Genomic DNA, 16,072 nt, shown 5'->3' with positions numbered 1-16,072 from the left:
GACCTTGGAAAAAGCTGACGAAATTCAAATACAAGAAGAGAAACAAGAAGTTGGGTGCATAACAAGAGCCAGAGAAGTACGCGAAGCGTTGATGCTGGATTTGGTCGAAAAACGAGAAGAGAACACGAAAGAGAACAAGATGGAAGAAGAGAACAACACGATGTTGAAAAATTTGATACAGTTGCTGACGCTGAAAATAGAAGCTTACGAAGTGAAACAGGGTGACTCAGGCATTCAAGCAGACGATTTGCTAAAGTTGTACCCGACTATGATGGACAAAGTATGCCTGTGGAGATGTGGTTCAATAATTTTGAACTGAATGCTGAGGCCTATGGACTAACTATGAAGCAAAAATATGTTCAGGCACGATCTAAAATGACTAAAGTTGCAAAGTTATTTTTAGATTCAACTCCAGTTCGCAGTTATGATGATCTTCGTGACCAGTTGGGAAACGAATTTGGCATGGACGACGTATGTAGCGCTAATATACATCAGAAGCTATGTGAGCGTAAGATGCAGAAAGAGGAAACCTTTCGGGAGTACATGTTTCATATGAAGTCAATCGCAGCAGAAGGCAATATAGATATGAAATCGGTACTGCGCTATATAGTAGACGGTTTGAACATGAAGAACGACTTAAAGATCAACTTATATTGCGCCCAGTCATTCAGAGAGCTACGAGCAAAATATGAAATCTATCAGCACGCAATGGAAATGGCAAAGACCGATGTGCCACAAGGTCTGAAGAAAGTTAGCCAGAGAAACTACGAGAAAAAGCCTCGTTGCTTTAACTGCGGGTCGAGCGAGCATCTTAGAAAGGAGTGCAATGTGACAACAAAATGTTTTCGCTGCAATGGTGAGGGTCATATCTCAAAGAACTGTCCAAAAGATTGCGAATGTTGGTGCAGTGTATAATTCGAAGCCCATGGAGACTGCAAACATTGGTGTAGTAGAAAATCCAAAACGCATAAAGGAGGTGGACATAAAAGGTTGCAACATTAACGCTTTGGTTGACACAGGAGCGGATGTGTCTTTGGTGTCCAGAAGCGCTGTAGAGAAGATTGGAGTTAAAAGTCTGCAGAAAGCTGTCAAGAATTTGGTTGGTCTAGGCGGAAAAGTTACTCATCCGCTTGGTACTTTTCAAGCTGAGGTCAAGGTGGACGACGTCCAGACAGTCCAAAAATTTGTTGTGGTCGCAAACGATGATGTGCCGTATGATGTTGTACTCGGCTATGACTTTAGAGAAGTTCTTCGTTACGTCGTCGGAAGCAGGATATAAGTTTTATCCCCCTGCTGGGGATAAAACTTCTGAGGATAATCAGTTAAGTATTTTTAATGTAACAGAAACCGATTCTGATATAGATGTACCCTCAGATTTCGAAAATGATGTGCGAGCAATGATCAACGACTACAAGGCCGTTGAATACCAAAACGTTGAAGATAGAACCCAGAATGCTGCAGGACTAGTAGCAGAGTCAACTGATGCAGTTAGTCTACAGATTGTCCCAAATGGTGTTATCTTCCCGTTTCGCCAAGCACCAAGTCGTCTGCCGCCTATTGAAGCTGCAGCAGTGAAGCAACAAGTCGACGAATGGCTCAATGCTGGAATCGTCCGCCGATCGTCATCCAATTTTGCCAGTCGAGTCGTTGTGGTGAAAAAGACAGATGGCTGCTATAGAATCTGCGTGGATTTTCGAAAGCTAAACAGTATGGTGTTGAATGATGGGTTTCCGATTCCGATAATTGACGATGTCCTAGAGAAGCTGCAGGCCGCAAAGTTTTTTACAGTCATGGACTTAGAGAACAGATTTTTTCACGTGCCGATTGAAGAAACAAGTAAAAAATACACAGCATTTGTGTTCGAATTCAACAAAGCTCGGTTTGGATTCTGTAATTCACCTGCAGTATTTATCCGATATGTGACAAATGTTTTTCAACCGTTGTTAAATGCTGACGTGCTGGATCTTTATATGGATGATATTATAACCCATGCAACAACAGCAGAAGAATGTCTCAATAAGATGAAGAAAGTTTTTGACACAGTAGCAGCGTTTGGACTTAAAATTAAATGGAAGAAGTGTCACTTTCTAAAAACCACTGTTGATTTTTTGGGCCATACGATCTACGATGTACAAATTAAGCCAGGACAAGAGAAGACCAAAGCTGTCAGAAAGTTTAAAGTACCAGAAAATATAAAGGCAATTCAAGCGTTTCTGGGCTTAACTGGATTTTTTCGCAAGTTTATTAAGGGGTATTCAATTATTGCCCGACCATTGACTGATCTTTTGCGTAAAGACGTTGATTTTAGGATGGATGCGGTTGAACTCTAGGCTTTTGAAGAATTAAAAAGAGCTCTCACTGTCGAACCAGTACTGAAACTGTATGATCGCAATGCCAACACAGAAATTCACACAGACGCGTCAAAAATGGGTTTTGGAGCAGCATTGTTGCAATGGAAGGATGGCCAGTTGCATCCAGTGTGGTTTTGGAGCAAAAAGTCTTCGGAAACTGAGGCTCGACAGCATAGCTACATTTTGGAAGCGAAAGCAGTATACCTTCCCTGCCAAAAGTTTAGACAATACGTTTTGGTCATCAAATTTAAAGTTGTTACTGATTGCGCAGCCTTCAAGCAGACAATAAACAAGAAGGATGTTCCTAGAGACGTGGCGCGATGGATTGTCTATTTGCAGGATTTTAACTTCGATGTGGAACATAGAGCTGGAGAGAGACTTACACATGTGGATTGTCTCAGTCGCTATCCACAAGGAATTATGATTATACGATCGGAAACGTCGGCACGATTTAAAAAAGCACAGCAAGAGGATACAATGTCAAAGGCTCTGATTGAATTGTTGCAAAATCAACCCTATGAAGATTTTAAATTAAAAGGCGGTCTTTTATACAAAACGGTTGGCGGTAATGAACTTTTGGTTGTCCCGAAACAAATGGAAAAAGAGATCATTGTTGAAACCCACAATTTTGGTCACTATGCGATGCAAAAGACAATGCATGCAGTTCAGCAGTCTTATTGGATACCGCATTTAGAGTCAAAAGTTGCCAGAATTATAAAGAACTGCGTCAAATGCATAATTTATAACAAAAAGTTTGGCAAAAAGGAAGGATTGATGCAGGTGATAGACAAAGGCGATAGACCTTTTGAAACGATACATGTGGATCATCTTGGGCCTTTAGATGCGACATCAAAGCAATATAAATATATATTTGCCATGGTCGACGCCTTCACGAAATTTGTTTGGTTATATCCAACAAAACAACAAGTTGCGAGGAAGTACTACGAAAGTTAAAAGAGTGGTCTCCTATATTTGGTAACGCTGTTCGAATTATCAGTGACAGAGGATCTGCGTTTATAGCTAAAGATTTCGAGGAATATATTAAGTCGAACGGAATTCACCATGTTTGGACAACAACGGGCGTACCAAGAGGCAACGGTCAGATCGAACGTGTAAACGGATCTATCATTACGATTATTTCCAAGCTGTCTGCGGATGAACCGGCTAAATGGTTTAAGTATGTGCCAAATGTGCAAAGAGCTATTAATTCTCATGTCAATGTATCCACGAAAAGATCACCATTTGAACTAATGCTGGGTGTTCAAATGAACAATGGGCCAGAGAATCGGATTCTTAAGTTGTTACAAGAGGAAGTATGCGATAAATTCGATGAAGAGAGACAGTCGATGAGAGCTTCTGCCAAACGGGAAATTACTAAAGCCCAGGAAGCATACAAGAAACAATATGATTCAAAACGCAAGATTGATAACGTATATAAAGTTGGAGATTGGGTAGCGATTCGGCGTACACAGTTTGTTGCGGGTCGCAAGCTTGCGAGTGAATATCTTGGACCGTACGAGGTTATAGCAGCTAAACGATGCGGAAGATACGATGTTAAGAGAGCAGCAGCAGATATCGAGGGGCCAATGCTTACAGCTACTAGCTCGAGTTGTCATCGGGGACGGATGACTAAGATCAGGATCGCCGAATGTAAGATGTGTACTGGGTTGCTGGTCGTTTTTGTAGCCCTGGCGAATAAGAGAAGAGGCAGAAAGTTGGCGAGAGTCGAGAAGTAGCGTCGTCGGTGAAAAGTTGTCTGCGAGTGAAGCCGAAAGTTGTCGGTAAAAATAAGTAGAAAAATCAAGTCGCTTTAAAACGTTGTATTTAATTAAGCCTAATTTCTGAACCCTATTGAACTAATATGTTGTTGTAAACTGATATAGCATTAAAACTCTCTATTTGTTTTTATACAAATAAAACCATTACATTCCATTACATTTGGGGGCTCAACCTCGTTACATTTGGGGGCTCAACCTCGTTACATTTGGGGGCTCAACCTCGTTACATGTATACGAATAAAGAATATTAAAAAATTAAAAATTTCGTCTTCAAATGAAGGAAAGTTGTCGATGACACGATCCAAATGAGATGAGTTTAGTTTAATCAGTAAAATATTTTCAAAGTGTCGTGGTTTAACCTATTTCGATTGTCGGCCAGTACAAGTTTTAATGATGAAAATGCTCGATCTATTGTGACCTACATAAATAAAATAAAACCTTTTTCAAATTTGTCACAGTTGTTTATATGTGTAATAAACTGACCAATATTTAATTTCACGACAATAGCTCAGAAAATAACGAAGTTATTGAGAAAAGTCACTGTTGGTGACTTTGGCGTTTGTATGGGAGCTATATGATATAGTGATCCGATCCGGCTGAATCCGAGATATACAACCCCTGCAGTATATACAAGCCTACCTGCAAAATTTCAGCTCTGTAGCTCTAACGGTCTAGGAGGAGTTTGCGTTGATCCAGACGGATCATACAAGTAAGAAGTGTTGGCGGAATGGCATAACATACTTTGCTCAGTTCATACAGTTCAGGATCAGACGACTTTCGTTCTCTCCAGAAGTTCAAAACATTAACATTTGCTTTCATGTAAGGAAGATTTAGGGTTTCGATTTTTGTATAAACATCCGTGCATTCATCTGTAGGCGATATTGTAGCTGCCAAATAAGTGTCCAATAAGTCAAAATCGTTATTTTCCTGACCCTCTTTAAGAATTCAATTTATTGAAGTTGTTGAGGAGTTCAGTTTTGAGCTATTTGTTTTAATTTTCTTCCATAAAGCCTATAAGAAATGTACAACATTTTTTTTTGAGTCCAGGAAAGAATTTGTTGAAACCTCGGATCTAAGTATACGCATGCATCAAATCCAACATTCGATATACGTTTTTCCGTTCGAGTATCTATGATTTCAATTAGGGTTTTACCAATTTTAAAACTGATAGAATTTTCGCTATCTGATTTTGGCTATCTGATTTTGGCTATCTGATAGCCAAATTTGATTAGTAGTCAGCTTACATGTGAGCCACAAAGCATAAAAATTGCCATAGTGCAATTGCTCTTTTTGGAACTTTACTATAGTTTTTTGCAGTGAGTTCATTATACATGTGTAGCAATCTATAAACTCCCACAACATAGAGCTAGCGTCAAAATTTTCATCTTCCGTTTTATTTTCGATTGCTTCAATTTCGCTTTAAACGTCATTAGCTATATTGCAGTCTATCGATCATTTCATACGTTGATCCCCACCTTGTGGGACAATCCAATTGAGGTAATTTCAGTTGACGAAACTCAAATACCTCACGATATCCATTTGATGGCTTACGAATGTATTTGGTCATGTTGCGACATTGAAGAATATAGTTTTTAATTTCTGCCTTTCTTAACACATCAAGTGCGCAAAGTTGTGCAGTATGTGCCGCACACCGGCATATTTGTAAATTACCCACATGCAACTCATCTGGGGTCGCAAAATTATCCATTTTTTCAGTATAGTCTATGTTTTTTTCCACTTCCTCTGCGCCTTGAAAATCATCACCAAATATATAACTTTGTGATAATATTTTTGTTGTTTTAATCATATTAGCTCCATTGTCTGATGTAATTGAAACAATTTGATTCAATCGGATATTGTACTTGTCCAAAGTTGCTATTATTTCTTTGGCCAGATTTTTTGATGTACTTCCACTAGCGCCTTTTATTTCAGACAAGCCTAATATCCGGGATACAATTTCAGTTTCATTAATAAATTGCGCACTTATTCCAAAAATATTACGGTTGAGCCGAGTTGCGCTACCTATTTTTAAAGACAGTAATCGGCCGTGCATTTCTTGTTGCATTTCGGTGTGTTGTTTTTTGCATTTATTGCCATTTAGTTTAAAGCTTTTTCCGTTCTTTTCTGCAAGACCATCACAAATCGGATCTATTATATTTTTCATGTTTTATGAATTTAGAACATTGAAAGGGATACTTTGTTCTGTCACCAGGCCTATGTACGAACGAATCAACTGTTTTTTTGTTTATTTTCACTTTGATTATTTCTTTCCTGGGTTGAGATATGTTTTCTGAACAAGAGGACTCGTTGTCTTGAATATCTATTTTTATTTTGTGCACTCCAATAATATGTTTTTTCAAATTAAATGTACGATCCTTCTTTAATAACCGATCACAACATTTACACTGTACATATGATGACCCATCATCTTCAAAATATTTTAAAATATTAAACGAAGATTTGCGCGAAGCCGTGTTGACGCAAGAGACCAATTAATATTACTGCGTTTGTATAGGAAACTATAAGAAATGCGAATTATATTGAAGTGCTTTAATATTTGTTTTTCCGGCTTATTTTTAGGATTACTTTTTATAGTTTTTGCGTGCGTTGCGTCGTCTATGGGGCAGAGACCGGAAAGGAAAGAAAGAAATCAGAAGATGAAAAGAAATCACTATATAGCATCCGCTATACCCTCTTGTCCATGTTAACTTGCATGTTGGATTTATCTTTGTTGTGCTCCCAGTTTGTGGAATTACAGTTTAATCTGAATGTCGGGTGAAAGTTTAAGCCCATGGGCTGAGTTGGGTTGGATGTAACATTTCGGCCCATGCCCACCTCTAGTACAGATCTACTATGAGAGCGACTACGAAGTATCTACGAGAGCGGCTACGAAATTGCTACGAGAGCAACAGAAAAGGAAATGCTCCGTAGGAGTAGCACAAAAATTTATTTTGTTTGATCCGCTCCCATCTGGCTTTTAATGCTTGTGCTATTGCTACAACTACATATAGCATATCGAAAATTTTTTGCTCTTGCTATTGCTCTGTGCTCCGACGATGTATGCTACGGAACAGAGCAGAAGAGCAATCGTTTTTCGTTTGTGCTCTCTGATATGCTACGTAGCCCTTCGAAATCAGAGCAGTAGCGGAAGCAAAAAAAAAACTCCGACCTAGCATAGCATTTTCAATCCCTGTCCACAAGTAATAGTAATGGCTCCTTTTGGCCACGTTTCCCGTGAGGTACGCCCACTCACTAGAAGTTCGACTCCCAAACCGAGGAGTATCAAGAAAAAACGTCGTGTGGCCGATAACGTGAAAAAAATGGCGGTCAAAAGCCTAAAGTCAGTTGGTAAAGAAGTAGAAAAAATTAGAAATAAAAAAGAATGGCTTAAGGCCGCAACTAAGGTCGATGAACTGGAAAAGATCAAGAAAAGAGAGCTGGCCATCCGAAGAGGACACACCAGGATAAATATTGCTAGAAATGACCAAAAAGTTTTGGTTAAGGTGAAGAAAGAGGAGCATAGCATATGAACGAAAATAAGGCTTACGTATATATTGAATTTTTTTGCATTAGAATTGACAACGATTCTACAAATTTTTTAAAATTTCTATGACTCTTTTGGACCCATATTTGTATTTCCCGAGGAGCTCACCTTATTTGAGACCGGAATTCATCCAATTAGCTATTGCTTTCAGAGAGCTAAAAACAGGCGGACATGGCCAATTTTTCTAGCTAGCAGACTGATGTACATTTTTACATTTGAGCTGTGACAGAAATCGATATGTATAATTGATTATAGGTTTAAGATATATTTTTTTTGTTTGATCCTTAGAATAAGAAGAAAATGCACGAATATCCAAGTAAATGGTGGAAAGGTTTATCTTGAATTGGCCCAAATATGTAATAATTAGGAAGTAACCCCAAAAGCTTTCCTAAGTTGTTATGGTAACAATGGAATAAGTGTTTAATTCGATTTTTTAAAGAACGTACTTTATCCTCATCAATCGAATAAATCTTGTCATGCGGGTATTGTGGAGCCACTTAAAAGCCATTCCCTGTTAACCATTCATAGAAATAAAATTAAGACATAATATATTAGACGTAAATATAATATTTAATGGAATCACATCTAAAAGATGTTAATAGAAAGCATATTATGAAATCCTGAATTTATCCAATTAGCTATTGCTTTCAGAGAGCTAAAAACAGGCGGACATGGCCAATTTTTCTAGCTAGCAGACTGATCTACATTTTACATTTGAGCAGTGACAGAAATCGATATGTATAATTGATTATAAGTTTAAGTTATATTTTTTTACTTGATACTTAAAATAAGAATTAGATGCACGAATATCCAAGTAAATGGTGGAAAGGTTTATCTTGAATAGGCCCAAATATGTAATAATTAGGAAGTAACTCCAAAAGCTTTCCTAAGTTGTTATGGTAACACTGGAATAAGTGTTTTATTCCATTTTAAAAGAACGTACTTTATCCTCATCAATCGAATAAATCTGGTCTTGCGGGTATTGTGGAGCCACTTAAAAGCCATTCCCTCAATATTCCACTGTAAATACAACTAGATTATAGACTAGAATCAATATTTTACTGTTAAACATACATAGAAAAAAAATTAAGACATAATATATTAGACGTAAATATAATATTTAATGGAATCACATCTAAAAGATGTTAATAGAAAGATTATTATGAAATCCTGATCAGACACTGACCGACAAAGGCATTAGGCGGGAAAGGGAAAAATAAAAAGTGAAAAGTAGGCCACGTCCATTTGTTTTAGCTTTCGGGTGCGGGTGAAATTTTAAGCCCATGGGCTGAGTTGGGTTGGATGTAACATTCGGCCCATGCCCACCTCCAAAGATCTACTATGAGAGCGACTACGAAGTATCTACAAGAGCGACTACGAAATTGCTACGAGAGCAACAGAAAAGGAAATGCTCCGTAGCAGTAGCACAAAAATTTATTTAGTTTGCTCCGCTCTCATCTCGCTTTTATGCTTGTGCTATTGCTACAACTACAAATAGCGTATCGAAAATTTTTTGCTGTTGCTATTGCTCTGTGCTCCGACGATGTATGCTACGGAGCAGAGCAGAAGAGCAATCGTTTTCCGTTTGTGCTCTCTGCTATGCTACGTAGCCCTTCGAAATCAGAGCAGTAGCAGGAGCAGAGCAATATTTTTATTGATATTGCTGCTATGTAGCAGCAAATGCAAACCCTGCTCGAGGGTATAGTTCTAATAATTAAAACAAATTTCAAGTCAAACAAATTTCAAATAAAAATTCCCAATCCTGACTGGCCTAACTTTAATAAACCCGGAAACGGCAAGTTTAAAAAAATTGCTCAAAAACTGAAGGTTCCTAAATTGGCGACAGATTGGCGCAACCAAAGTATGAGGCTATTGCTTTCAGAGAGCTAAAAACAGGCGGACATGGCCATTTTTTCTAGCTAGCAGACTGATCTACATTTTTACATTTGAGCAGTGACAGAAATCGATATATATAATTGATTGTAAGTTTAAGTTATATTTTTTACTTGATACTTAGAATAAGAAGTAGATGCACGAATATCCAAGTAAATGGTGGAAAGGTTTATCTTGAATAGGCACAAATATGTAATAATTAGGAAGTAACCCCAAAAGCTTTCCTAAGTTGTTATGGTAACAATGGAATAAGTGTTTAATTCGATTTTTTAAAGAACGTGCTTTATCCTCATCAATCGAATAAATCTGGTCTTGCGGGTATTGTGGAGCCACTTAAAAGTCATTCCCTCAATATTCCACTGTAAATACAACTAGATTATAGACTAGAATCAATATTTTACTGTTAACCATACATAGAAAAAAAATTAAGACTAATATATTAGACTTAAATATAATATTTAATGAAATCACATCTAAAAGATGTTAATAGAAATATTATTATGAAATCCCGATCAGACACTGACTGACAAACGCAGTAGGCGGGAAAGTGAAAAATAAAAAGTAAAAAGTAGGCCATGTCCATTTGCCTAGTTTACCTGCCTCATTTCCTACTTCCATATTTCACATTCTAGAAAATCGTGCTCGAGAGTATAGTTCTAATAATTATAACAAATTTCAAGTAAAAACAAATTTCAAATAAAAATTCCCAATCCTGACTGGCCTAACTTTAATAAACCCGGAAACGGCAAGTTTAATATACGAAAGTAATGGTGATGGCTCCTTTTGGCCACGTTTTCCGTGAGGTACGCCCACTCACTAGAAGTCCGACTTTCAAACCAAGGAGTATCAAGAAAAAACGTTGTGTGGCCGATAACGTGAAAGAAAAGGCGGTCAAAAGCCTGAAGTCAGTTGGTAAAGAAGTACAAAAAATAAGAAATAAAAAAGAATGGCTTAAGGCCGCAGCTAAGGTCGATCAACTGGAAAAGTTCAAGAAAATCGGTGCTTTACATCCCCGAGAGCTGGCCATCCGAAGAGGACACACCAAGATAAATATTGCTAGAAATCACCAAAAAATTTTGGTTAAGGTGAAGAAAGAGGAGGACAAAGCATATGAAAGAAAATAAGGCTTACGTATATATTGAATTCTTTTGCAATAGAATTGACAACGATTCTACAAATTTTTTAAAATTTCTATAATGACTTTTTCGACCCATATTTGTATTTAAAAATTAAGTACACATCTGGATTGTTAATGCAATTTTATTTTTTTTGCTCTTTACAATGGGAAAATTTGGTTGTTTGGTAGTTCGATTGGGCGTCCCGAGGAGCTCATCTTATTTAGGACCGGATTTCATCCCATTAGTTATTGCTTTACTGCTGACATGGCGGCTTGACCAATCTTACTAGAGAATACATTTCAAAATGCTTTCTCCTCTCCTTGATCCGACCAATTTTGTGATACCCTCTTCAAGCATTTTAAGATCCGGGTACTTCTTAATTTTGCCCCCATTTGGAAAGAGTATCAAAACAACGACATTGACAAAGGTCTTTTCGTCGTATTTGTTGTTTGTATTTTGCTGGTCGTCACCTTGCTTGGCAGTCCATTAAAAGCGAGTAAATTAAATAAAATTATGTATTTTGTTAAAAGAGAAACAACAAAGTTGCGGTATTACTGAATATGGGTGTGGGCTTACATAATATACACATTGATGCGATAATGTTTACTCGTTATAGAATGATCTCAGAGCAGATATCTTTGCAACCTGTGCAGAGCAATTTTTTACTAGACATCGACATTTAATGTGATTACAAACATGGGAGTAGCTAGAAAATTCGGGTCGGGGGTAATATTTTATTTCGAGGGGAGACTAAAATAAAAAACCCATGCAAGTCTTATCTGCAGTGCTTCTCAAACTGTACTGTAACATTCATAAACTGCAGCGACCTTCAATCAGAAAAAAAAGGCACTAGAGAGCGTCCAACCAAGAAGCTAAAGAGATGATGAAAAAAAAAGAAAAATATAACCAAGCAGAAACTTGATTAAAGCTAAGAAAAACGTAAAGTTCAACTTGTTGCTGTTGTTCATTATTATGGCCATTGTTGATGTTGTTGTTGTTGTTGTGGTTGTTCTTGTTGTTGTTGTTGTTGTTGTTGTTGTTGTTGTTGTTGTTGTTGTTGTTGTTGTTGTTGTTGTTGTTGTTGTTGTTGTTGTTGTTGTTGTTGTTGTTGTTGTTGTTGTTGTTGTTGTTGTTGTTGTTGTTGTTGTTGTTGTTGTTGTTGTTGTTGTTGTTGTTGTTGTTGTTGTTGTTGTTGTTGTTCTTGTTCTTGTTCTTGTTCTTGTTCTTGTTCTTGTTCTTGTTCTTGTTCTTGTCTTGTTCTTGTTCTTGTTCTTGTTCTTGTTCTTGTTCTTGTTCTTGTTCTTGTTCTTGTTCTTGTTCTTGTTCTTGTTCTTGTTCTTGTTCTTGTTCTTGTTCTTGTTCTTGTTCTTTTCTTGTTCTTGTTCTTGTTCTTGTTCTTGTTCTTGTTCTTGTTCTTGTTCTTGTTCTTGTTCTTGTTCTTGTTCTTGTTCTTGTTCTTGTTCTTGTTCTTGTTCTTGTTCTTGTTCTTGTTCTTGTTCTTGTTCTTGTTCTTGTTCTTGTTCTTGTTCTTGTTCTTGTTCTTGTTCTTGTTCTTGTTCTTGTTCTTGTTCTTGTTCTGTTCTTGTTCTTGTTCTTGTTCTTGTTCTTGTTCTTGTTCTTGTTCTTGTTCTTGTTCTTGTTGTTGTTGTTGTTGTTGTTCTTGTTGTTGTTGTTGTTGTTGTTGTTGTTGTTGTTGTTGTTGTTGTTGTTGTTGTTGTTGTTGTTGTTGTTGTTGTTGTTGTTGTTGTTATTGTTGTTGCTGCTTGACATTTCGCACACAACACAAGAGAAAAAAACAAACTAAACAAAAACCAAAGAAGACTGTTCTGCTGCCCCCTGCACAATTTTATGCTTTTATTTTGTATATTTCAGGATTTCTGCTTTTCGCAATTTGTTGCACCAACAGCATTGAAAATGCATAAAAAAAATTTGAAATTTCAAACATTATTTTCAGTTTGCCTTAATTAGCTGCGTTAAACGAGAAGAAGAAAAAAACCACAGCCCCAGCCAAATGGCATGCCAAAAGATGTGAGATGGGAAATCATCAGCATCTCGACATCAGCAACAAATTGCAAATTCTTTGCCGTAGTAAATGTCAAACTGTCAGAGTATTGGTGGGGGGAGAAGGTACTTGAAATGGGAGCGGATTCGAGTCATGGTGGGATGGGGGCGGAAAGAGAGACAAACTGCATGCCAACAAATGTCATGCCATGCCATGTAATGACATGTTTTCAAGGGTCATAGAAGGCGGTATAAATTTTCAATTAATTTTCAAAGTTTCTCATATCATAGCAAGTCAATCTAGTTACCTAGAAATACTCACTCACAAAAGGTCATATGAATTGAAAGAAATTATTTCAATCGAATAGTAACAATATTGCTGCGAGCTTGAAAATTATTTGTGCTTGAGACAAAAATTAAAAAATTTGTACTTAATTAAAATTGTACAAAAAAAATAGATAAAATCCTTACATGGAAAACACTCGAATTTTAAAAAATATATAACAACAAATTTTTAAGTCCAGTACTTGTAAAACAGGAAACAGAATTATTCCTTTACATCAAAATTACATACATATGTCAATTTCAAAAAGTTACAAAAGTTGAATATTGTCCCTTTGGCCACACTTAAGTTATACATATAAAATTCTACATCAAAATTAACTACAAATTTTAGCATACATTCATCCCTCTAATCTAAACATTTTTAAAATCCTTATTGTTCGTTTTGGCAAAAATTATTAAATACATTTAAATTAAGTAAAAATTTAAGAACATAATACACTAAAAGTTACAAAAGTTGTTAACTTTAATCATTTTATATCAAAATTAAGTAAAATTTTAACACGAAATAGGCATAGAACCCTTCATCAAAATTAAGTACAAATTTTAAAATATGTATATTCCATAAAATATTACAAAAGTAAAAAGTTATCATTCATTATACGAAATATATAGATTTTATATTACATTACAGTATGTTGGAGATTGTAAAGGTGGTTTATACTCCTGCTACACGAGGACGTGTAATTTGTCAGGATGACCGTGTCGGAGATTGAATTAGGCATTTCTAATAATTTGAATTGTGTGCCTACTGTTAAGGCGATTTGATCAGTGTTAAGTAATGAATATCATGACTGATGTAGAACTGTCTAACACTGGATATGTGCGATGACAGCATAGGCTGTCATCGAGTGTGGCTCCGTGTGCGGTTGAGAGAATTCAGTCTCTTCCTTCTGGAAGTCAACCGTAAAGCACGTCGAGACTCGCTGCACAAAATTAGTGGAAAAATGGAATCCAACAACGGAATCAATTATTCCGGAAACCCTGACGTTGTTGTTGTTGTTGTTGTTGTTGTTATTGTTGTTGCTGCTTGACATTTCGCACACAACACAAGAGAAAAAAACAAACTAAACAAAAACCAAAGAAGACTGTACTGCTGCCCCATGCACAATTTTATGCTTTTATTTTGTATATTTCAGGGATTTCTGCTTTTCGCAATTTGTTGCAGCAACAGCATTGAAAATGCATAAAAAAAATTTGAAATTTCAAACATTATTTTCAGTTTGCCTTAATTAGCTTCGTTAAACGAGAAGAAAAAAACCACAGCCCCAGCCAAATGGCATGCCAAAAGATGTGAGATGGGAAATCATCAGCATCTCGACATCAGCAACAAATTGCAAATTCTTTGCCGTAGTAAATTTCAAACTGTCAGAGTATTGGTGGGGGGAGAAGGTACTTGAAATGGGAGCGGATTCGAGTCATGGTGGGATGGGGGCGGAAAGAGAGACAAACTGCATGCCAACAAATGTCATGCCATGCCATGTAATGACCTGTTTTCAAGGGTCATAGAAGGCGGTATAAATTTTCAATTAATTTTCAAAGTTTCTCATATCATAGCAAGTCAATCCAGTTACCTAGAAATACTCACAAAAGGTCATATGAATTGAAAGAAATTATTTCAATCGAATAGTAACAATATTGCTGCGAGCTTGAAAATTATTTAAATAAAAAGTTTCAAAAATTATCGTGATTGTGCTTGAGACAAAAATTAAAAAATAGATAAAATCCTCACACGAAAAACACGCGAATTTTAAAAAATATATAAAAATTTTGAAGTCCAGTACTTGTAAAACAGGAAACAGAATTATTCCTTTACATCAAAATTACATACATATGTCAATTTCAAAAGTTACAAAAGTTGAATATTGTCCCTTTGGCCACACTTAAGTTATACATATAAAATTCTACATCAAAATTAACTACAAATTTTAGCATACATTCATCCCTCTAATCTAAACATTTTTAAAATCCTTATTGTTCGTTTTGGCAAAAATTAGTAAATACATTTAAATTAAGTAAAAATTTAAGAACATAATACACTAAAAGTTACAAAAGTTGTTAACTTTAATCATTTTATATCAAAATTAAGTAAAATTTTAACACGAAATAGGCATAGAACCCTTCATCAAAATTAAGTACAAATTTTAAAATATGTATATTCCATAAAATATTACAAAAGTAAAAAGTTATCATTCATTATACGAAATATATAGATTTTATATTACATTACAGTATGTCGGAGATTGTAAAGGTGGTTTATACTCCTGCTTCACGAGGACGTGTAATTTGTCAGGATGACCGTGTCGGAGATTGAATTAGGCATTTCTAATAATTTGAATTGTGTGCCTACTGTTAAGGCGATTTGATCAGTGTTAAGTAATGAATATCATGACTGATGTAGAACTGTCTAACACTAGATATGTGCGATGACAGCATAGGCTGTCATCGAGTGTGGCTCCGTGTGCGGTTGAGAGAATTCAGTCTCTTCCTTTCCTGCACAAAATTAGTGGAAAAATGGAATCCGACAACGGAATCAACGATTCCGGAAACCCTGAATTCCTCTCTTCGCCGATAAGTATATATAAACCTCTACATCAAAATTAAGTCCAACAAAAATAAATTCTTTTATTTGGAAATTAGGCGAAATTGTAAAAATAAATTCTTTTATTTGGAAATTTGGCTAAATTTTAAAAGATCCTGTAACCTGTACCCTCTAAGCGTACCAGTCATATCCAAGATTATGTGCAGCACTCAAGGCGACAGACCGTCAGCGCGGATTCTAGGATTGCAGGATGATCATCGGACACACATCTCATGTGAAGGACTGCAGAAAATGAAAGGTTGCGGATGTTCCAAAAACGCTTGCCCACCTCCTGTGTAGCCTTGGCAGCGATGAGGCTTAGGTACCTAGGAGTCCATCTGCTGAAAACGCTTCAGGATGCAGCCAAGCGAACAATATACCAACTCTTGACATTCGTCTGACACCCATATCCTGTAGTCGGTCTATGTGGGATGTTCCGGATGTTCAAGAATCGCTTAGACACA

The sequence above is a fragment of the Drosophila willistoni genome, unplaced genomic scaffold (assembly GCF_018902025.1).
Source record: "Drosophila willistoni isolate 14030-0811.24 unplaced genomic scaffold, UCI_dwil_1.1 Seg740, whole genome shotgun sequence".
Lineage (NCBI taxonomy): Eukaryota > Metazoa > Arthropoda > Insecta > Diptera > Drosophilidae > Drosophila > Drosophila willistoni.
This window is presented reverse-complemented; position numbering follows the sequence as displayed.